The sequence below is a fragment of the Protopterus annectens genome, chromosome 4.part0 (genome assembly GCF_019279795.1).
Source record: "Protopterus annectens isolate FY-2018-M chromosome 4.part0, PAN1.0, whole genome shotgun sequence".
Taxonomy (NCBI): Eukaryota; Metazoa; Chordata; order Ceratodontiformes; family Protopteridae; genus Protopterus; species Protopterus annectens.
In genome coordinates this window covers 1,966,820,122-1,966,844,881 of record NC_056733.1, presented here as the reverse complement: position 1 = coordinate 1,966,844,881, position 24,760 = coordinate 1,966,820,122, and the positions used below count along the sequence as shown (strand labels likewise).

Genomic DNA, 24,760 nt, shown 5'->3' with positions numbered 1-24,760 from the left:
TTTTTACAATATTTGCATATTTGTCTATTTATTTATATATTATAAAATTTTAGATGTATATTTTTCATATGTTCACATATATTTCCTATAATTTTACATATTTTTGTAGAGCATGAAATGAATCAATTCTATTGTAGTATATAAGAAATTAGATCTAATGAATTTCAATATTTAAATAAGGTTAATATGATTTTTTACATTTTATACACACCAGTATTAATGGATTATATAGTAACAGTACAATGATGTAAATGAAGTGTAGTCAGGCTAGAGAATGAATGTATAGCTTTAAGGTTTAATCACTACTGTTGTCACATGGTGGTAAATGAGCTTTATATATACAGCTCTATTTTAGTGCACATTTTATCTTGATAAAGCTTGGTAATGGGACCAAGCGAAAGCGCTTGATTTCAATTGTTTTGTTTTGTTTTTTTGCTTATTCAATGAATAATTACGCTGAGTAGCGAAGTTTTTAACGTAATTTCAAAGACAAGAGTAATAAAGTCTTTTTTATTACAACATTCCTCCAACAGACTGGTTCTTCGAGCAGTGGAAGTGTTGCTTTAGTCACACTCACTACAATTCAAATGCCCTACTTTGGCAAGCCTGCTGATGTCATTCACTGTGAAATACACCTTTGGAAAAGAAGTAGCCCAGTAATCTCTCCTGTGTGTCCTGTAACAGCGTAATGCTATAGTGTGATATAGTACTTTGGTAGGGGTTCTATTCCCATACATGGCAAGTGTGGATGTTGGTGTGTGTGTGTCTTTGTCTGTGCAGGGCACAATGCTTTTGAGGTCATTCACAGGCACTACAACCTCCAATGACTGCCTTTGGCAAGCCTGCTGATGTCATACCCAGTGAAATACACCTTTGGGAAGGAGTACTCCAGTAATCTCCGTGGCACGTCCTATAACTGCGTAATGCTGTAGTGTAATAAATTAGTTGGGTAGGAGTTCTAATCACAGACATGGCAAGTCTGTGTTTGTCATTTGTATCCTGTGTGGAGGTGGCTGTGCGTGTGTAACAACTGGACTCATTGTGGAGTTGGTTTTGCAAATTTCTTATATGGTGGCCCTATTATATATCACAATGTCCACTTTACAACGATAGCAGATGTGAAATAGCTGAGAGGCTGGGGTGGCAATCCATACCCATACATGTGACATCAAGGCCTGGTGAACAAAGTTAGCAACCCCTGTATTACACAGAGAACACTTTCAACCCATGTCTCACAGACAAACACACTTGCCTAGGCAACAACTGCTATGTTGGTAGTATGCTGCATATTGCCCACAGATAGTAACCATGGTGTGATTGCAGTGGACTACAGAGGGCATGGCACCCTGCCCATCAGTACAATAAACACATACATGCAGACAGTGTGTCTTCAATATGTTCCCCATTGGATGCCTGCAACACCTGTGGTGCCATCAAATGTGACCCACAAAGGACATACCATGCCTTATTCACATGCCCTGTATAGACAGATGCCACTGACTCCAGGGAATACCTGTATCATGCTATCAATTTGTGTGCAGGTTCAATCTGCTGTCTATTACCTGTTCCCAGCACATGAGGCCAGGACAGGCACATCTGATGATAACAATCTGTGTACACAACATGGGCCAGATACCCTAGGTACAGTTCCACATGTCACTCTACATGCATGTGGGATGTGTGCACATCCCAGACGGCATCCATGTCATGGACTAAAGAACACATACATGGTAAGCATTGTACAGCAATGGTCACACACAATAGTTACCCAGGTGACTGGATGGTGAATACAGTACCCACCTGTGTGGGCCAATTCAGACACTACACCCTTGAGCAACACTACAGATCATTGTCATGTGGCCTGATGCCAAGATATACCCTTAACTTAGCATTGTATAACCTTCTGGCACAGTCACTGACACGAGGGAATACCTGTATCATTCTATCAATGTGGGTGCAGGGTCAACCTGCTGGCCATTACCTGTTCCCAGCACATGAGGCCAGGACAGACACATCTGATGTTAATCTGTGTACACAACATGGGCCGTACACCCTAGGTATAGTTCCACATGTCACTCTACATGCATGTGGGATGTGTGAACATCCCAGACAGTGTCCATGTCATGGACTAAAGAACACATACATGGTAAGCATTGCACAGCAATGGCCACACACAATAGTTACCCAGGTGACTGGATGGTGAATACAATACCCACCTGTGTGGGGCAATCCAGACACTACAACCTTGAGCCACACTGCAGATCATTGTCATGTGGCCTGATGCCAAGGTATACCCTTCACCTAGCCTTGTATAGCCTTCTGGCACAGTCAACCGCTACACACCTGTGAAGCAATGCACGCATGCATGTGAGTACTGGCACCCTGTGTCTGTGTGTGTGTGGTGTATGATGCTTTCAACCACATTTCCACTCACTACAACCCCCATTGGCCTACTAAAGCATGCTGTCTGATGTCAGATACCTTCACTTAACCTTTGCCCATATAACCTCCAGATAACCCCTATGGTGCATGTGATACCTGCACAATACTGTATTGTGGCAAACTAACTATTTAGGAAGTGTATTCCTGATCCTGCCAAGTGTGTCAATGTGTGTGAGTCCCTGAGAGAGTGTGGCTGTGTTGACGCTGACACCTGTTCATGTGGACAGGCACATGTAGTACACCTACCATATCACTACCAAATCACTGTTGCAGATGTCACTCACCATCACATATACGTTTGGACAGCTTTTCAGCATGTAAGCTATGCGGCACATGCAACAAAGTACAGTTGTGCACACTTACCATTAATGTAGATGTTTGAGTGTATTCACTGTTGCAGTCATCACATTTGGGTTATGCTGTTGGCCTGATTATCAAAGTCTTGGGTCCTGCATCAGTTGCTGTCTCATCTTCCATGACGTCAGGTAGTCAGGGGTATAAAGCATGCAGCCGACGCCATTACATCAGTTTTTCTTGCCCTAGATGTCAGGTGCCCCCATAATGGGAAGCAAATATATACAAGGTCACACCTCCAACAAAAGCAAATACACCAGAAAGCTTTAAGCATAGTAAACAAGAATAGAAGTATAGTCAATATATGTCAGGGGGCTGGAGGGAGGGTAACCAGGACTGCAACAGTGAATACACTCGGACATCTACATTTATGGTAAGTGCACACAACTGCACTATGTTCTTCATGTTTCACTGATGCAGTCATCACATTTGGGTAGATTCCCAAAGCTAAGGATGGGAGGAGGCAATTAGATAGCATTAGGACCAGCTATAAGGCCCTGCAAGACTGCAGTGGCAAAGCCAGCTCTGGATTAAGAAAAAATTGGCAAGTGGTAATGCTTGGTTAAGGTATGTACAAAACTCCAGGTAGCAGCTTCTAGGATGTCCCTGGTAGGGACACTTCTGAAAAAGGCTGTAGAGGTAGATGCATCACTGGTTAAATGTGGTCTTATCTCCTGTGGGTAGGTTTTCCATAGTGCTTATAGCAGAAATGAATGCAATGGCTTATCCACTTAGAAATGGTTTGCTTTGAAATGGCCTTCCCCTCTGCCCCTGCAGCAAATGCAACCAACAGCTGTTCAGGTTTCCTGAGAGGCTTAGCCTTGTCCAAGTAAAATTTAAGTTGTCTGTTCACATCCAAGGAGTGCAGTATTCATTTCCCTTTGTACTGTGGATTAGAAAAGAAGGGTGGCAAATGAATGGACTGATTAAGGGCCACACTGGATACCACCTTTTGCATAAATGAGGGATTGGTCCTGAGGGACACCCTGTCCACATGAAAGATGATGAAAGGCTCCACTGCCATGAGGGCCTGTAATTCAGACACCCTTCTTGCTGAAGTGATGGCTAGAAGGAAGGCTGTTTTCCAAGAAAGGAATTTCAAATCTGCATTTGCAGCTGGCTCAAAGGGATGTAGAGTGAGCTTTTCCAATACAAAGTTAATGTCCCAGGCTGGAGTAGGGGCTCTCCTGGGTGGTCTTACGTTTTTGGCCCCTCTGAGGAATTGCTTCAGCAATGGGTGAGAAAAGAGGGGCGGTTCTGTATTGTAATGTGCTGAAATGGCTGAGGCATGAATTTTGATGGAAGAAAAGGAAAGGCCCTTGTGAAGCATCTCAGTTAAGTATTGAAGAATATGAGGTAAATTGAGCACTAATGTGCCCATCCCATGAGTTTGGCTCCAGGAACAGAATATTTTCCATTTTCCAGCACAGGATTTTCTAGTACTAGGCCTCCTTGCCTCCAGAATGACATCCATCACTTGCTTACTTAGGGATGGTAATGGGGAGATCAGGTAATTAGCCAGGCTGCAAGGTTCGGGGTTTGAAGCTGTGGGTGAAGAATCTGGCCCTCCTGCTGGGACAGCAGGGCAAGGGTCTGAGGCAGGTGCCATGGTGCCAGCAGTGACACACTGCACAAGAGGGAGTACCAGTGCTGGTGTGGCCAGTCTGGTGCAATCAGTATTGTCCTTGGTTTGTCCTGTTTGATCTTTAGTAGTACTTTGGAGAGGAGAGGCAGGGGGGGGAAGGCATAAACTGATATGTTCTTCCAGGTGAAGGACAGGGCATCCACTTTCCAAGCTTGCTTGTGGGGAGTCCTTGTGCAGAATTTGTTCAATTGATAGTTCTGAGGGGAGGCAAACAGGTATATCTCTGGGCTCCACAATTTCTTTCTCAACATGTTGAATATCTTTGGTTCCAGTTTCCACTTGTGTGGGTCCATGAGATTTCTGCTAAGGTCATCTGCCAGTGTATTTAGCTTTCCTGGCAGGAACTGAGCCTGTAGGTGCACTTGGTAGCTCAAGGCTGTGTTCCACAGAGCCATGGCTAGTCTGCAAAGAGGGTATGAGTGGGGTCCCCCCTGCTTGTTTATGTACCACATAACAGTGGTGTTCTCTGTCTTTACCAATAATTGTTCTGGAAGAATGTGGTCCTTAAAGGCTGTCAGAGCATTCTGTACAGCTATCATTTCTTTTTGATTGATATGCAGGTGCATTTGACTTGGGTTCCATTTGCCCTGAATGCACTGCCCTGCCAAGTGAGCCTCCCATGCATAGTCTGATGCATCTGTTGTTAGGGTTTGGGTGGCAGGGGTTAGAATGAATGGCAGTCCCTTGTTTTGGTGGCAGGCCTCTGCCCACCAAAGGAACTCTATTTTTAGACAAGGTATGATAGGAATCATTGATTCTAGATCCTGAGAATGTTGACACCATAGGCTTTTTAGATTCCATTGTAGTTTCGTCATATGTAGTCTTGCATATGGAATTAGTAGAATGCAATAGGACATGAACCACAGGGCTTACAGTATTTTCCTTGTAGATAGCTGGATCTTTGTGGCCAGTAGTTTGAAGTAGGCTGTCTAATGAACTTGTTTCTCTGGCGTGAGGTAGGCCATCTGGGAAGTTGTATTCAAGCTTACTCCCAGGAATACAATTTGTTGGCAGGGTACAAGATGTGATTTCTTTTCATTTATGGTGTACCCCAGAGATGTTAGCAATTTCTTTTACAAATGCCAGATGATTTAATAGCATGTCCTGGCTTTCTGCCTGAATTAGACAATTGTCCAGGTATGGGTATATTTAAATATTTCTTTGCCTGCAAAATGCAATGACTGGAGCTAGGCACTTTTGAATACCCTTGGCGCAGTAGATAAGCCAAAGGGCAGTGCAGAGAACTGGTAGTGCATATAGTCTCCTCTGAAGCATAGGTATCTTCTGCAAGATTTCCTTATTGGGATGTGCAGGTAGTCTTCCTTTAAATCCAGTGTTGCCAACTATGCATTTTTGCCTAGCATGGGAAGCAGCTGATGAAGAGTTAGCATCTTGAATTTTGGGATTACCAAAAATGTGTTTAGGATAGACAGGTCCAGGATAGGATGCCAGGAATTGTCTTTTCTGGGTACTAGGAAAAGTCTTGAGTAGAAACCTTGGCCCTATTCTTCTTCTGGGACAGGTTGAATATCCCTGATGCTTAAAAGAGAGAGAACTTGCTTTTGAACCTCTGCCCACTGATTTGAGGGTAGGTCTGGCTAACTGTTTGGGGTTGGTAAGGAGTGGAAGTGGAATCTGTATCCTTGGGAAACTATATTTAGAACCCATTTGTCCTCGGTAATGAGTTCTCAATTTTTTTGCATGCAGGGCGATCTTTCTCCCTAAAGGAACAGTCAGTTGAGCAGGGCTTGGAAGGTTTAAAGTTAAGTCATCGAGACAGTTTACCAAAGGAGGAGTCTTACTACTCCCTGTTTTGGAAGTGGGAGCCCCCCCCCCACTGCTTAGAGCTGTGAGTATCTTGGGACTGAAGCCTGGGTGTTCTGCTGGTTCTGGGTTTGGACTGTGAAGGCCTGGAAGAGGCAGGAAAGGACCAATTCTTAGAGGGCCAATGCCTACTAACTCTGGGAGGCTGTACTTGTAGGAAATCTTTAACAGTTTGCATAGATTTAGCTCTTTCCTCAATCTTTTTAAGTACTTCTTTTACTGTGTTGCCAAACAGGCGGTCTTGTTTTAAGGGTACATCCAGCAATTTAGTTTTAATATGATCTGGCAAAGATTGCTCCTTAAGCCAAGCATGCTTTCTAAGTACAGATCCAGTGACAGCAGCCCTGCAAGATGCCTCTAATGAATTAAAACCACATTGCAAAGTATGTTTTCCCACTTGTTCAGCAGAATGCATTAAATCTTGTAAATCTTTATTTTCAGCACAGTCAGGAATTAACATAATTTTCTGTTTAAGCAATCTAATAATATGCCGCTGATACTTCAATATATGAAACTGTCAGTTTAAGGCCCTAATGGCTAAAGTTGCAGAAGTGTATACCTTCTTACCCCATCTATCCAGCACCCTGGAATCTCTATCAGAGGGGGTAGGGGTTTTGGCAGTAGTGGCCTTAATGCTCTTGTGTCCCTGTGAAATGGTCTCAGGATCTGCAGTAGGATTTTTAAACAGGAACTTGTGAGAGTCAGGTACCCTGTAATACCTATCAGATTTTCTGGGAGCAGGAAGTACAGTGTCAGGGGCCAGGCTAGATTCCGAGAAGGCATCAGCTACAATGTCCAGTACAGGAGGGGTAGCTAATGGCCTGTGTTGAGGCAGGAGTAAGAATTCCCTAAGCCACTTTTTGGAGTCAGAGTAATCCTGGCTTTCCCAGCGGAAATGCTCCCTAAGAGTATGCAAGGTTTCACCCAAAGAGAAATCCTCTGGAGGGGAATCAGAGGGAATGGAGTCCTCTGCATCAGAATCCTCATAGGAAGATAAGGGCAAATCCTGGTCATGAGAAAAAACAGAAATTTTAGAATCCTGATCAGAAGAATCAGAAGGAAAATCAGTCCTAGGTCTCTTAGAGGGAGAAGGGTGGCTTCCCCCTGATTAGAGTAATAAGGTCATCAGCCATTCTTATCATTTGTTTTTTAGGCATATGGGGCCTGACCATGTGGTCTGGGCATTGATTTTCTGGGCATGGATCGAGTTTTAGGTCTTAAAGAAGAAGATGGCATTGGTTTAATGTGCAAGTTAGTAGGCCTGAATACACCCTCAGAAGCCAGTGCCTGCACAGCGGCTCCAGACCCATTCAAGGTAGAGACATCCGGAGGTTCCACAGTTGAAGAAGCATCTTGCAGCATACCGGACTCTGAATGGGTCTCAGTAGAGGCCTGTGAATCTGAAGTAGCGGGTATCAGGGGCTGCGAAAGCGCCTCACTGGGTACTAGTGAACTGGTGACTAGCTTAGGAGAAGAGTTGTCAGCAGCTTTGGACCTATGCGATCTATCTCTGTCTTTATCTTTGCGTTTTTTTTCAGAATGTTGGTATTTGGGTGGCTTACAGAAGCCATTTCTGGATAACTGAACCGAGTACCAAAATATTTAGATGCGAAAATGAACCAACAATGAATAGTACGAGGTTTGAATAAGGCACAAAACCGACAGTGAGGTACATCTTGGTCTGGGCCTAAGCAAGGAATGTAGTACGAATGAAAATCTTTATGAGGTATTTGCTTTCCACAAGAAATACAATTGTTAACTTTTACTGACATCGGTTTAGAGCAAGAAAAAGGTTCCCCAATGGGGTACTTAGCTTAGTTGAAGACTTCAGATCTGAAATTTGAAAACGAAAATTTCAGGAGTCAGCCGACCGACACTTGCGAACTGCTTCTGCTTCGGGCACCGCATGGCAAGAAAGACTGATGTAATGGCATTGGCTGAATGCTTTATACCCCTGACTACCTGACATCATGGAAGATGAGACAGCAACCAATACAGGACCCAAGACTTTGATAATCAGGCCAACTGAGATCTACCTGCAAGCAGATAACACAAATGTGATGACTGCAACAGTGAAACACAAAGAACATCTGCATAGACATGCGATAGCAACGCATAGTCAGTCAGGGATTTAATACCCTGTACTGGTAGGTGTGTGACCCAAACATGCATAGGTTTTACTCTCCCACCCCCTCCCTGACTTACTTTGTCTCTGTGTGCCTCTTACACTCCCTGTCTGGTGGATGTGGAGAACTACACCAGCTTTGCTTAGGCAGCAGCATGTGTTTTGTAAGTGATGCTGTTTTGTAAGTGATTCTCATGATCAGTTGTTGGCCTCTGCATGAATTGCAGCCCTCCTCTAGCTGATTGCATGTGGAACAGCTGTGGTAACATTCCCATAGCCAATTACAAGGAAACACACTACAATATCTAGGAACATCATGTTGGTGTTGGGCCTTTTCATTCACTGTGAGCAGGACCTAGATCTGGTGTTTGGAAAACAGCATCATAGATGGATTGGGGATTTACCTCTAACAACATACACTGTGGAAACAGGCCATCACACAGGAGGGGGGTGTGGCTGACATGACTACAGAATGTAAGTCTTGCTATTCTGCATTTGGAGTAATGTCGGTTTAACAGGGTGTGTGTGGATATGGCTTGGCTACATGTTTTAATACCTGTCATGACAGTGCTATGTTTTTGAGGAAACCCACATCTGTAGGGTCATCTCCAGACTGGGCAGTGTGTGGTGCCTTTTGTTTCTTGTGTTACTCACAAAGCACCTATCTGAGAACTGCAGAAGCATAGCCTGAAGATTGCAGTCAGTACATGGTGACAGCCATGAGCATTACTGACTTTATATCCCTCATAGGACTTATGTCACAACAAACCCTGTTACAACAGTAAATGTATGAGGTTATCACAGCAACATGTTTGTACTGACCCTGTGTTTGTGCCTGCAGCCACAACTCTGTCAACCTCTACATATGTCATGCAGTAAGAGGTGCATATGTTCTGCACACCATTATCTATTCACATCATATCTGATAACAAGCCAGTGTAATATCAGACTGCTACACATGTTATGTATAGTAGGGATTATATTTGAGGACATAACCTGGGCATTCTGTGGTTGTGTGACCAGTACTGAGGTATGTGTACTTATGGTGATTGTCAGTGTGTGCATTGTGAAGATGTACCTTGGCCTGTGTACAGGCTGTGGTAGATGTCATTGTTCTTGGTCCTGTACTATGTGATGTTACATGCTGCTCAAGTGTATGTTACTCTATCATCTTCCATGCTTGTAGGCCAAACACACACATGTCCCATACCACAGACAGGCATCGGACCACATTGTGAAGTGGCCCAGTATATGTAGGGTTAGTGTGTGAGTGGCACATGTGAGGATGGTGTTGATCAGATAGTCCATATACTGTAATATTAAGCTAGCTTACCATATGTGGCTGCGTTCACATTGGTTGTGGTTATGCACTTTCACACAGATGTCTGTTACTCTATGCTGTGACATGCCTGTAGAGCCTGCTATATATGCAGGTATATGTGTATTCCCCCATAAAAAATGTAGGCCAGGGTTGTGGCAGTTTGCCTGTAGCCTGCACAGTGCTTTGTTACATGCCTAGTAGCTTGGTGTACTTACCCAGTGTGATGTTATGTCCAGATACTTGAAAGATGTACTGCTGCTGTTCCACCATAACAGTCATGTATTTCTGACAAAGCAGTGGGATGCTGTACAGATGTATGTCACTAACTAGTGGGTAGTATGTGGCTATGTCACCTCTGTACCAGTGGTTATTATGTGTCAGGACAGAGAGGGGTGTGCGAATGCATAACCTATGGGAGCAAATGTATACCAGTATTTAGATGATATACCCATCTACATGGCTGTTAACATCCGCATTGTCAGGCTTGGTCAACATGTTTTGCACTAAGGGGTTCTGTGTATACCTCTGGACTGACCAGAGTGTGTCAGATTGTCCACATTTATTGGCCATGTCTCTGTTACAGCCCACAGGATCATTACTGTGCTAGCAGTGGTACTGTACTATGATGTCCTTAAGATGTCTGCCAGTAGCCAATAGCGCACATGTTACAAGCAGATGTGACCTCCCACACACAACATGTCTGTTACACCAACCCCTATTACAGTAGCAACAGTCTACTTACATACCTGCAATACATACCTGACATCCCCTTGCACTAACAGGTTGGGACTATTGGGGCTGAGGAGGTAGGACTTCACTCCATGTTCTGGACATATGATGAAGATATATGTATATATAATTATCCATATATCTATATAGATATATAAACATATACATATCGGCATACATAGATGGATATGTATATGTATATATATATATATATATATATATATATATATATATATATATATATATATATATATATATATATATATAAACACTCAGATATCTACATATACACAGCAATATATGTCTACACATATACAGATAGAGATACACACGCACATATACTTATTGATATCTACATATATATTGACAGTAATAGGTATATCAGAATAGATATGTATGCACATATAGTTATAAATATCTACATATATATCTACATAAATAGGCATATCTGTACACATAGGATGTGCATACATATATAGCTATATATATCTATATATCTATATATATATATATATATATATATATATATATATATATATATATATATATATATATATATATATATATATTTATATATATATATATATATATATATATATATATATACACACACACACACACACACATATATGTATATACAAAGAAGTCTACAAATGGCCATATATATGATGCACTATACAGATGTGTATACAGACATATGTATGCATATACGTGTATGTACATGTAGACATATATCAACATATTATATGTATATATCCATATTCCTGTCATATGTAAACCTCACAGTTGTGTATACCCAGATGTATCTCACCATATGTATCTGATATGTGTACATTATGATAAAACAACATATGTGATGCAACAGTTATATTAATAACAAGTACTACACAATTGTGGAAGTAAAGGCAATTGTTCAATACTAATCAATATGTGTATTGACAGATATATTGGAAAACAACGGCTGTCTTCACAGTGGTCATGGTGTAGTGGTTAAGTGTTGTGACTATAGTGTACAGGGTCCTGGGTTCAAGACCTGTTGCTGGGCAGAACAAGGGCTGTCAGATTCAGAGTGGTTAAGGCAGTTTTGAGCAGCTGTAAGCTCGTTTGTCCAGGTTTGCACAATGGTAAGCGCTGTTAAGCTACAGGAAAACGTACGGGTGCTTACAAAATGTAAGCTTCACTTAAGAGTGCACATATCAGCTTAACTGTTATATTGGAGCAATGTCGATAACTGCTAAGCATGGCTTAACTCCAGTAACCAGTTCACACCACCCAGTCTGATAACATAGCAGGGTAATGACATCTATAAGTGTATGTAATGCCATGTACAACACATGTGCCTATGTGCTCTCATTACAGTAGCAAGGGGTGTGAGTATCATGTCTGGGACACAAATGTATATGAGGCTTGTACAGCACTATCTGTGTGATTGTATTCCATACAGGGGTAGTAGCCCAGGGTATGTGCTGTCACACTGGCAAGAGTAGAGTGATAAATGTAGTACTGACAACAGGCCAACCTGCAGGCATAGCTGGACTCTGAGGCCTCACTTTTGTATCCCTGGTGTGTGAGCTGTGTCACAGTATATATCCCCTACAAGATAATGATCTGACATGTGGAATGTAACTGCAGACTACTGTCTGTACAGCACATGTTAGTGAGGGCTTCCAACATGTAGTTATGGTATACATATTGTTGTCAAACGTCAGTCAACACATTTATCCTACTGCATAGCTACTTGCCAAGCCGATGACTGCCAGTCCCTGTACAGATGTGCAGATGGCAGGTATCCAGCTGGGATATGTACAGGCAACCTATGCTTGATTGACACTTACATGTCTGCCCAGCTTTATAAGAACTGGCACATATAGGAGACAACACCCTGTATGCACCACATGCCACAGGTACCTCCACTACACTACCACAGTCAACAGAACATGCTTAGGTACAGGTCTCCATCACAGAGACTAACCATGTGTTGTAATACATGTTGCATATATGTCAACTTGATCACCTCATTGGCCATGTGCAGGAGGCACCCAGAGGATTGGCTGATGCATGTCACTCTCACCTTGAGGGTTACCACAGTGGTGTCTGTTGATAGATTGCCTGCTGCCACATGGCAGGTGGCAGGATACCACTGTACACACATCCCCTACACAACCCATCTCTCCATGGACAATAGCTAGGTACACAGCTATGACCACCTGCAGCGATGCACCCCAGTACTGACACATGTATATGTGTGTGCATTACTGAGTATAGCAGTGTCTGTGTGTTAGCACAGCTGTACTTGGGAATTCCACGAGGGCCTTTACAACCACCACAACACCCATTGCCATAGTCAGTTGTGGTTGCTGCTGTATGGGACATTACATGTACCCTGTTACACTCTTCTCCATACCAGCTACACTAGCCTTGCAGTAGCAGCACAACAGTGTTGTACAAATGGTTTGATAGGCATGTGATACCCACTAAGTTCTGGCAAGTGTGTGTATGTGTGCATGTCTGTATATCTGTATAGTACAGCATTCCGATGCCACATACTCCTATTATACTACCATTGCCACACAGTAGTACAGATAGTGTTGTTGCTGCCCATAGGTGAGGCATGACAATGCAACACCCTACTATGCCTGTGGGATGTGCATTAGATGCATATTCCTGTAGTACCACTGTTGGGATATACAATGGGTTGTATCGCAGTCGTGGGCAATGTGTGATGGTGGGTATGTCAGAGTGTCATCATGGGTTTCATGGAGTACAATGGAGTACAATATCCACTGGGGGGTGTGGGTGCTGTGTAGACAGTCATTACACCAAGGTACACCCAGTTTATGTCCCATGTACCACTTTATGGTTATCACTGTCACCATCTACCATACAGGTAACTGAAACCACAATCCAGCCCAAATATGCATGTGCTGTCTGCAGCCTACCTGTAACATGTTGGACACATGGTCAAGTTAGTTAGCAGCGATAGGCCCAGGTCTCTCAGACATGTGTCTGCCTGTTATGTGTCTGTTAATGTGTATATGAAGGCATGTCACACTATGTATTGTCCATATACACCCATTACATCCCCCATTAGTATACTGTACATGTCTGGGGATGTTCTGCATGTAACATGTAACCTGGAACACACCTCACGTTAAACGCTGTGTGGTGTGTGCAATCACTTTGAAGTTGAAAGTCAGAGAGTCAAAGAAATGTTTATATCTAGGAAGTATCCTAACTATTTAATTGATGACATATTGGAGGAAGTAAAGAATGGGAGAAAGGATAGGTTTGCCCCTATTTTGGGAACAGGAGATACAAGTGTGATAGTACCATTAAATGTGCAAGGTACCACACAACAACCAGGGGTGACGTTACCAGGGATGAATTCCAGAAACCTTGGGGGGTAATTATGTGATGTTTTATAATCAGAATACCTCTAGGGTTAAAAACATTATTACTCAACATTGGAGCAGGTTTAGGTGATATTCAGAGTTGGAAGTTTTGTTTATCGACACCCTAGGATTTACATACAAAAAAAGCAGGAACCTCAAGGATTTGCTGGAGCATAATGGTTCTATTGTAATGGTTCTATTGTTTCATGTAAGAAATTGGGAACCTACAAATGTGGGGCATGTAACCAATGCCCATATATACTTAGACAGGTTTCTGTACACATCCTGTCAAGAGATTATCAGATTCAGAGTAGTAGTTTTTCCAATTGTAATAGTGAAGGCTTGATTAATTTAGCCCTATGCAAAACCTGTGGTGCATTTTACATTGGAAAAACTACTCATAAATTCAGAAGGAGGATTTATGAGAATTTATATGCTATTAGAGTGGAAGACATCAAAATGTCTTGTTTAAACATACACTGACATGTCCCCAAGCAAAATGGGGCTTCTTTGTTGTAGAGAAGGTTCAATGTGATGTGGGGGGGGTGGGAAAATAGGATAGAGGTGAGAGAAATATTTTGGCAGTTGTTATTGGAAGCCAACAGATTCCCAGGGCTGAATGAATACATACCCATTGCCACTATTTTAAAAATGAGAGCTGCAAAACTATAAAATAAGTATATATTTTGTTTTGCAAGTTCTTTTTGTTGGTTTTTGATTCAAGTTTATTTATCTTTCCAACACATTGTGATGGTTTTAGTATTTATATATATATTTTAAAGTTCTTTTTAAAAAAAGTGCATGTTTTTATCTATTTTTATCTGTATTTGTGGCAAAACGGTAGGCTGTCATGAACATTTTAGTTATAGGATTTAATTGGTGTCAATTAAACAATTGTTTCAACTATTAATTAAATTTAATTAAATTGGGAGAGGTATATAAGCAGGCACAGCCTTCATTCATTCATTTTACATCTGAAGAAGTCTTGTGGATGAAAACGCTTTGTATTGTGTGGCGTTTATGCGACTAAACCTGCTGCTGCTTACACCTACAGGCTTGTGCTTTATTATTACCTCCTGCCTCTTTGGGTGCTTGCTGTGGTTTTACTGATCTACACATTGCTTACACCTACTAAGCTGGCCTGTGCAATGCTTAGCGTTGCTTAATATTTACTTTGCATTATATCTGCTTTTTGGCATTGATTTATTATTTATATATATATATATATATATATATATATATATATATATATATATATATATATATATGTCTGGTATCCATGATTCTTGTGTACATACACTGTATGGGGTCCTTGTGTTTATTAGGGGACTTCAACACTTTATTACAATTACACCTCACATCTGGGCTTACTGCAGTACTCCAGTTCACATATTTATATTATGCAGTAGGTTATAGAACATAAGACTGTATGTAGATTCCTTTCACATGTACAGTTTGATTTTACTATAGTGAGGATTTGTTTGGTGATACCTCAATTTTATGTACTGCTGTGATGGCTTAGTGGTTAACTACTGTGACTATAGTGTACATGGTCCTGGGTTCAAGACCTGCAAAGGCTGCTTATTTTTGTTTCTGGCCAGAACACTGGCTGTTGCATACAGAGTGATTAAGGCACTTTTAAGCACTTGTAAGCTGGTTTGCGCGGGTCTGCGAGAGGGTCAGCAATGCTAACATCTGGTTGCATATGCCTACAGAGAGCTTCAATATTGCTTAACCTGTGTGCGCATTGCTTACCCCCTTGCAAACAGGCTTAAACCTGCTTACTAGTGCTTATATATGCTTATTCCCGCTAACTGCTGCTTAGTTATGCTTACACTAGCTTACTAGTGCTTACTATCTCTTACCACTGCACTAATTTAGACAGTAAAGTCTAATGGATCTTGGAAAGGTGGGGGATTTGGAATCTGTATAGAGTTATCGTTCATTACACATTTTACCTTACATTTGTATCCCTGATTCCTGTGTACATATACTGTATGGGGCACATGCGATTATCTGTGGACATTGCAACATTATGACAATGACACCTCACATCTGCATTTAATGCAGTACTCCAACTCACAAATATATGTGAAAGAAGGGACAGCAACCAACGCAGGACCCAAGACTTTGTTAGTCAGGCCGACTGAGGGGAACCTGCCAGCAGATTACCCAAATGTAATGACTGCAACATTGAAACACGAAGAACATCAAACAATCTTTTAAGAAGTTGCAGGGTGTATGCCTCAACCAGGCCCTCATTTCTCCAATTATGTCCAGCCCAATTTCTGCTATCACACTCCATACCCCTTGGATCATTTAGGTATGCTTTGCTCACCATTATGAACTTCCAGATAAAGGAACCTTCTCTCAACATAGGTTCATAGGTTCATAGGTTCATACTAGGCTATCTGCCCTAGGGCATTTACAAGCCTAGCCAGAGTGTGTTTGGCTTTCGCTACCCATTTTAAAATGAATTTTGCTATGCCCTTTTTTGAGTTTAGTATACTGTGCATCTGTCTAACAGTGACACAGAAGTGAGACCCGGAGTAAATCTACGATCTCCCATCCATTCATCAAGATTCCTCTTGAAGAGAGTCAATGAGGGACTCTGCCTAACCTGGACTGGGATTTTATTCCAGAGTGAAGGGAGCCTCTGGGTTATGAATCTGTCCCTCCAGCATGTCCTATTTATTTCAGTGCTGAGGTTCAAGTCTCTCGAGCGTGTAACTCAATGGGATTTGGATTTTCTGAGGTGCAGCATGTCCATTAATTCCAGGTTGGACATGGCTTTATACATCAGGCACAGATCGCCTCTGAGCAGGCGGTATGCCACTGAGTAGAGCTGGAGTTTCTTTAACCGGGCAGCATATGGCATCTGTTTGAGCCCTTTGATCCTCTTGGTGAGGTACTTTTGGGGTCTTTCCAGTTGCTGCAGGTGTCTGGTAAGGTACATCCCAAAAGGGGCATTGTACTCAATTATGGGCCTGATGAGGGATGAGTAAAGAGGCACGATGACTTCCCCTGATCTAGATATGAATCCCTTCATGATTAGGTGGGCTATATAAAATGATTTTCTAACCACTTTGGCCACGTGGTTGTCGAATGAGAAATTGCTATCAACTTGGGTCCCCAGGTCCCTAATTACTTCTTCCATACTTAATGGATTACCACCTATGTGGTAATTTGTGGGCACTTTGTTTTTGCCGAAGGTAATGACTATACACTTTTTGGCATTTAGCTTGAGGCCATGGCTCTGGCACCAGTTGTCTGATTCTATGAGGCCATTTTGTAGGATGCTTGTGTCAGCTGGTGAGTCGATTATGGTGCCCAATTTGCAGTCATCTGCGAACTTGGTCAGCCACAGTCCTTCCGTGTTGGCCTGTACCTCTGTGAAATATATACTGAACAAGAGAGGTCCCAGGACTGAGCCTTGTGGGACGCCACTTGTAACTGGTTTGGAATATGACATGGCTCCAGCAATTCTAACCATGTGGGTTCTGTCCTTGAGCCAGTTTGCAACCCATCTAGTGACATAGGGGTTTATGTTTAAGCTGGTGAGCTTATCTATAATGCCCGAGTGGGGAATTGTATCAAAGGCTTTTGCGAGGTCCAGGTAGGCTGTGTGGACCACCTTCCCCTCGTCAATGGCCTCGGTGACTGTTTCAAAGAAATCGACCATGTTTAAGAGGTAGGATCTGCCCTTAACAAAGCCAAACTGGGTAGGATCCAGTGTCTGTAGGTCCCCAATATCTTTATTTATGAGGTCCATGACGATCCTTTCCATAGCTTTGCAGACCAAGCTAGTCAGGCTTATGGGGCAATAGTTTCCAGGATCCGTTGAGGCACCACCTTTGTGGAGAGGGACCACTGTTGCTGTATGCCACTCTTTGGGTACATATCCTGTAGTAAGGCTGAAATTGAACAGTAGTTTTATGTTTGGGTTTAGTTCTTCTTGGAGTTCATGTAGGACGCAGCCTGGGACACCGTCTGGTCCCATTGATGCTGTGTGTTTTGCTTTGCAGAGGGCGGCTCTTACCTGAGCATCTGGGATGTCAGGGGGGCAGCACTCTGCTGGAATAGATATTTGCCCTTTTGGTGGGGAAGGGGGGGAGAAGTTTGTGCTGAACCTGTCAGCTAGGATGTTGGCAATGTCTGTGGGTTCGGTGTATTTTTTGTCATTTTGGACTAATTCTGAGCATATCTGGGAATTCCCACCCAGGTTTCTAACATAACTAAAGAAAGCCTTGTGATTATCCTTAGTGTCCTGTGCAATTTTTCTCTTGAAGCTGGCCTTAGACGATTTTATGAGTGCCCGTAGTTTTTTGCTAATACTGATCAGAGATGCCTTCCCTTTTTGGGATTTTGCTCTATCATGTAGTAGCTTCCTCCTTCTATTGTATAGTTTGTTTATGGCTGGAGTCCACTGGACAGGACGCCTGCCTTTGGAGGATTGGGTCTTGGTTTTGTTTGGGATTGCATGATCCATGCATTCCTGAAGGTGTTCATAGAATGCGTTTATAAAGGATTCTGCGGTCTGGGCCGTATTTTCCACAGGCCCGGGGGCTTTGAACGATTCCACCATGGTTTTGAGGAGTGTGAAATTTGCTTTAGAGAAGTTTTTCACTGTGGTTTTCGGGGCAGGGGCTGGGGTCGGGATGTGAATATCTAGTGAGATTAGTTTATGGTCTGATCTTACCAGTGAGGGATACACTTCTGGTCTGGAGCATAGAGTACCCATGTTGGTGATGATCAGGTCCAGTATGTTTTCCCCTCTTGTGGGAGTGGTAACAAGCTGTTCCATAGCATTTGAGTTTATAAATTCTAGGTACCTTTGGGCTAGGATGTTGGAGCTAGAGTAATGCTCCCAGTCTATGTTTGGGTAGTTGAAGTCGCCCAATATAATGGTGTTTGGAGAGACCTTCATATTTTCCAGTGTTCTCAGGAAGGCTGAGTGGGGTTCCTGGGTTTGGGAGGGTGGTCTGTAGCAGGCTATAAACTGGAAGGCAGTTTTGCCCACTGTTAGTTGCACATGGATAGTCTCTGATGCTTCATGCTGTGCCACCAACCTAGAAGTGTGGGTATCTTTGACGAATATTGATACTCCCCCTCCTTTTGTGGTTCGGTCCAAGTTTTGAGGCCGAAAAACATGGTATGAGGTATAACCTGGTAGTGCTGGGTGCTCTCAGGAGCCTTGAACCAGGTTTCTGTTACTGCACAGATATCAATGTTCTCCATGCTAAGGAGAGTTTTGAGTGCGTGCATCTTGAGGTTTAGACTTCTGGCATTGAGTAGCATTACTCTTACCAAGAATAAAAACCACTTGGCACGACAGGACCCGGAAGCACGTAAACAAAGGCTTTCAAAATAAGCAGATGAAGAAATCAAACAGCTGCTAGGTCTCCAAAAAGATCCTTTAATATAACAAGGCAAAGTAAAAATCCACAATATCTTCCTTCCTTCCTTCAGGAAGATATTGTGGATTTTTACTTTGCCTTGTTATATTGGGGGTGGCAAGAGCCTTTGCCTATATCCGAAAGCCCAGGGGTAACAGGTGCAAGCTATTCCTAGCGAAGCATCATGGCTTGTCAAGCATGTCATCCCAGGCTGACAGGCACTGGATCCCCTTTGAATGACACCAATACTTAAGCCAATTGTTGAAATTGATAATCTTGTCTTCATATTGTGGCATCATTCTTGGTGAGGGTAAGATGCTACTCAAGGTCAGGGTCATACCAGCCTGGGCTGCATGCTCAGAGAGCTCCTCTATGTCTAGCAGCCTACCTCTTTTTGTACAGCATTAATTGACCATAATTTCCTTGATAACTGTCTAATACAGTTTTCTTGACTGCAAACATCATTTTTCAAACTCAACATATTATAATATAAGCACTCACACACACACACACACACACACACACACACACACACACACACACACACACACACACACACACACACACAGACAGGTGCAAGTGTATGCACACACAAACACACACAGAATTACATATATAACATAAACAAAGACACTGGTAACCTACAAACTCTGGACCCCACCCAGTTTGGGTTTGTGAAAGGCAGATCATGCCTCCTGAACCTGATTGACTTCTTTGAGGCAGTCACCAAAGCAATAGATGTTGGTAAGGTGGTTCACACAGCCTATATTGACCTCGCTAAGGCTTCAGACACCATCCCACATTCTAGAATTATAGCTAAACTCACTAAACTAGGTATAAATCCCTATATCACAAGATGGGTTGCCAGTTGGCTCACTGACATAGCTCACACTGTAAAAATTGCAGACATCAAATCTGACTCCAAACCAGTGACAAGTGGAGTACCACAGGATTCAGTCTGGGACCTCTCCTGTTTGGTATCTACTTCTCTGAAGTACAGGCTAACACAGAAGGTCTTTGGGTAACGAAGTTTGCAGATGGCTGGGAACTAGGAGCCACAGTTGAGTCCCCAAATGATGTGGACATCCTACAGAAGGGCCTCATTGAGACAGATGCCTGGTGTCAGAGCCATGGCCTCAAGCTCAATGCCAAAAAGTGCATTGTCATCCCCTTTGGTAAATCCTCTGTACCCATGAACTACCATATAGGTGGCAGTCTACTTAATGCCGAATGTATGATAAGAGACCTGGGAACCCATGTGGACAGTAGTCTCTCCTTTGATAATCACATCACCGCAGTAGACAGGAAATCCTTCTACTTGGCACACCTCATCACAAAAGTGTTCTCATCTAGGAAAAATGAGGTCATTGTTCCCCTCTACTCGACACTCATTAGACCCATTATAGAGTACAATGTCCCTTTTGGAATGTACCTCACAAGACATCTGCAGCAGCTGGAAAGACCACAGAAGTATCTCACAAAGAGGATTACTGGCCTCAAACACATGCCCTACACTGACCGTGTCAAAACCTCCAGCTTTACTCCATAGCATATTGCCTACTCTGAGGTGATCTCTGCCTAACATATAAAGCTATGTCAAGACCAGAGTTGCTGGACATGCTACACCTAAAGAAATCCCAATCCCTACAAGCTACATGCTCTATGGACCTAAACCTTGTCACCACAATAAACAGGACATGCTGGAGGGATAGATTCTTGTCCCAGAGGCTTCCCATACTCTGGAACAAGCTACCCATCTATCTCAAGCAAAATTCCTCATTAGCACTCTTCAAGAAAAATCTTGATAAGCGGATGGGAAATAGGAAATACACCCCGGGGATCACTTTGGTGGCTCTGCTCGACAGGGGCACAGGAAAATAATTTTCTTGGGTGGCATAAGCCAGGGAACCTTGATGGCTAGGCTTACTTAGGCACTTGGGTCGATAGCCTAGTACCTACATATGAACCTATACATATCCTCACACATGCAAACAAATTTATAGGGTCCATTCATTTGACAGAATACTCCAAATATTGAAACCCAAAATTTCAAAAACTCAGAAAATTGAAAACAGGATCTTGCCTTTTCCCTGTTGTTTTGCAATGCAGAAGTCGGTATATATAATTAGCATGGGGTCTGGGCAGTGCAGAAAATAGGCTTTCAATATGTCTTAGTTTCCTACACTTTAGATTTCAATATTTGGAGTTTTTAATTTTTATTATACACACACATACACACGCACACACACACACACACACACACACACATATATATATATGTATATATATATATATATATATATATATATATATATATATATACCTAGATGAAGAGATAACCATTTTATTGAAGATGCGCATAACATACTGTATCTAAGAAATCCTCAGATCACTTTTTCCAAGCAATGTTGGATAACAACACATCTAAAGTAAAAGCGTAGGTGTTGACTTGGGACTTTCTACTCCTGTGAACCAAATTTCGACCCATATCTTATCCTTTGACAAGGTGATGCAGCTGAGGCTGAACACCAAGACTTTTAGGCTGTCAGGCTGTACAGCAGGGACAAGCAAGGTTGTGCATAAAGGGATTCTTGCAGTGATCTGCTTCTATAATGAAATATGAAGTTTGTGTTCTCTGGCTCTGTATTGTTCTCTCATTCTGAGAACTGCAAATGTATTATCTCCAACATATTCAGTGACTGTCATACCAGTTGGTGAAGGGGAAGAGCAGGTCACCACACTGCCATGGAAAACAAGGATTTGATTATGTCAAATGGAGCAAGACAGATCGGGAAGCATATTGTCTAAATCCTTTAAAAACATTGCATTATATTAACTGAGAGTTCTGGATTTAGTGACATATGAAAAAAAAGTCAAACATATGCTTGTGTGTTAAAGACGGCTGACAGATATAACTAGTTTACATCTGAAGGGCAGGATATGTCCCACCTGTTATGTTTTATTGTATATATAAAATAAATAATTGTTTTATATGTAAGCAAGAGCTCCAGTAATGTGAACAGGTGAAGGAATTAGGAAAAGTTAATCATCATGTCCAAAGCCCACAAACCATGCAATCACAGTATATGAGTCTTTTCCATAAACTGATGCTAATAAGTTCACTGGAGCACAATAACTCATTACATTTGTATTTGTAAAACTTTGCCAGAATTTTTTGCCTCCTTGGTTGCAAGTGAGCTTTTGTTCTGGTAAGAGATTTAACAAATGCAAGGTAGGAAAATATTAATTGCTCCACCAATGAGATCCATTAAAAACAGGTATTTATTTGGATACATAGTTTTGACAAAGTGCATGCAAACAGACCACAGACCAGAGACAGAAGTACCTGTATTTTAAGTAGATGTTTCTGGATGCAGTGCCAAGGTTGAAATCTGCTTACTGGAGACTTCTTAATATCATACAGTTTAGCAGAGAAACTGGAATCTCATATGAAAATGCAGTCCATAAATACAATTTCAGCAGAAGTAGGCAATATCCTGGCTGCCTATGGAACTTAAAATGCTCCAGAGTTGTTTTTTTTTTAAAATGCAGAGAAGTTCAAGTCCCTTTAGGTCATGTCTTACAAGCTCCTCTCCTAAAAAGACAAAAATACAAATAAAAAGGCTAAAATGAGAAAAACAAAAGAATAACAAGTGGCAAGTTGGCATACAGTACTAAGTGCTGCAAAGAACAGACTTTATTTACACATATTTTGTATGGGGGAGCTCCCCTTCTCCAGCAGCATTAGACATTGTGCCTCACACCTGTTACTCTAGTTTCTCAGTCTGAGACTGCACAGCTCAAATCAACAAACCAGTGTACTGCACTCATCTCTGCAACTCTGTATCCTCAAAATGAACATAATGAAGAGGTAGGGGTGTAGGCAGCAGCAATCTATTCTCAGGTGAATGTACACTTGCCCTACTGCAAAAATTCTAACTCTGCAATCTAAGATATTAGCATCTCAGCTTTAATGTTTAGAAACAGTTATTATCTTTCACTACCCTGTAGCACAAAAGTACAACTTGAATGTTACTGAGCTAATTTATGTCAAGAATGACCAAGTACAGTTGTTGTTGTTGTGTCTTTTGGCTTTTCTCAGTTAGGGGTCGCCACTGCGGATCTCCGGTCCGCTAATGATTGGTAGTTGATTTTTACGTGCCGAGTTACCAGCCCTGACGCACAACCTTCAACGAACGTACACCCATTCACGCATGTCTCCACGCAGAAGATGCTCTAGCTGAGAATCAAACCGGACAGCGTCTTACTGTGAGGTGACAACGCTACTGCAGCACCACCACTGTACAGTGTTGCTTAAAAATACATACAGCATGCACATGCACAGAGACATGCAGACACACACACGTGCTTAAAAATACATACAGCATGCACGTGCCCCTAGACATGCAGACACACATACATGTGCTTAAAATACATACAGCATACACATGCTTCTAGACATGCAGACACACATACACATGTGCTTAAAAATACGTGCAGCATGCACATGCACCTAGACATGCAGAGACACATACACATGCTTAAAAATGCATACAGCATACACATGCTCCAAGTCATGCAGACACATACACATGATTATAATATCTTACGCTGACATGCAGAAACATTAATACACATAACAACAATTTCTGCAAGTTGAAACATAAACTAATCAAAATCATCTATGACTTGCAATTCACCAGATTGAAAAATAAAAACAAATGTTATCCATTTGAGATTGGCTAACTATGAAAAAAATACACCTAGACATAATTTGTCTGGATAGTGAATCAATACAGGCATGTGAGCATGTTTTTGTGAGCTAGGATCAGAATAAGGACTACTTAAGATGACAGATCAAGTGGTGTGTGTGTGTGTGTGTGTGTGTGTGTGTGTGTGTGTGTGTGAATATGCACGCGCATGCACGTGTGTGAGAGAGAATGATCACTAGTGAGTACTAACCATAAAACCTTAATACTACCATTACACAATACAGGCACAGACACATTTGCCCTATCACTGGATGAAAGTGAATGCACTGAGGATCGGAATCCCCAAAATACATTTTGCCCCCTTGTAACCCCCACACCCCCCAACTTATGCATACCAGTTCCACAGTCACACCGAACTGAAGAAGGGGGTAATTCTCCCAAAAAGGAATCACATCTGGCACAATGTGGAGACACTGATTTCCTATGGCTGAACTAAAATGGTCACCAATTTAAAGCTTGGTCAGTCGAAGTTTGTTAGTTCAAGCTTCATCCACCAAAGGAATAACCCACAGACAAAAACATGCATATAAAAACACACACACACACACACACACACACACACACACACACACACACACACACACACACACACACACACACGCACGCACGCACGCACACGCACACACACATGCACAGAAATACATGCACACACACAACGCACATACATAAAAACACATTCATAATGCAAAACCTGTCACATTACCTAGCACTTACACAAAACCCAACCCAGAAACACTTGCACACTCACAAAAATATTCAC

At 42.1% G+C, this 24,760-nt stretch overlaps 1 protein-coding gene across 1 annotated transcript in view; it reads right to left on the bottom strand.

Moving 5' to 3' along the window:
- LOC122800511 (teneurin-2-like) overlaps window positions 1-22,819 on the bottom strand; it is a 934,250-nt gene extending 911,431 nt beyond the window's left edge. Inside the window, exon 1 of the mRNA XM_044069951.1 lies at window positions 22,575-22,819. The gene's annotated coding sequence lies outside the window, so the exon portion shown is untranslated. The remainder of the gene's footprint in view (window positions 1-22,574) is intronic.
- Window positions 22,820-24,760: the final 1,941 nt, after the last annotated feature.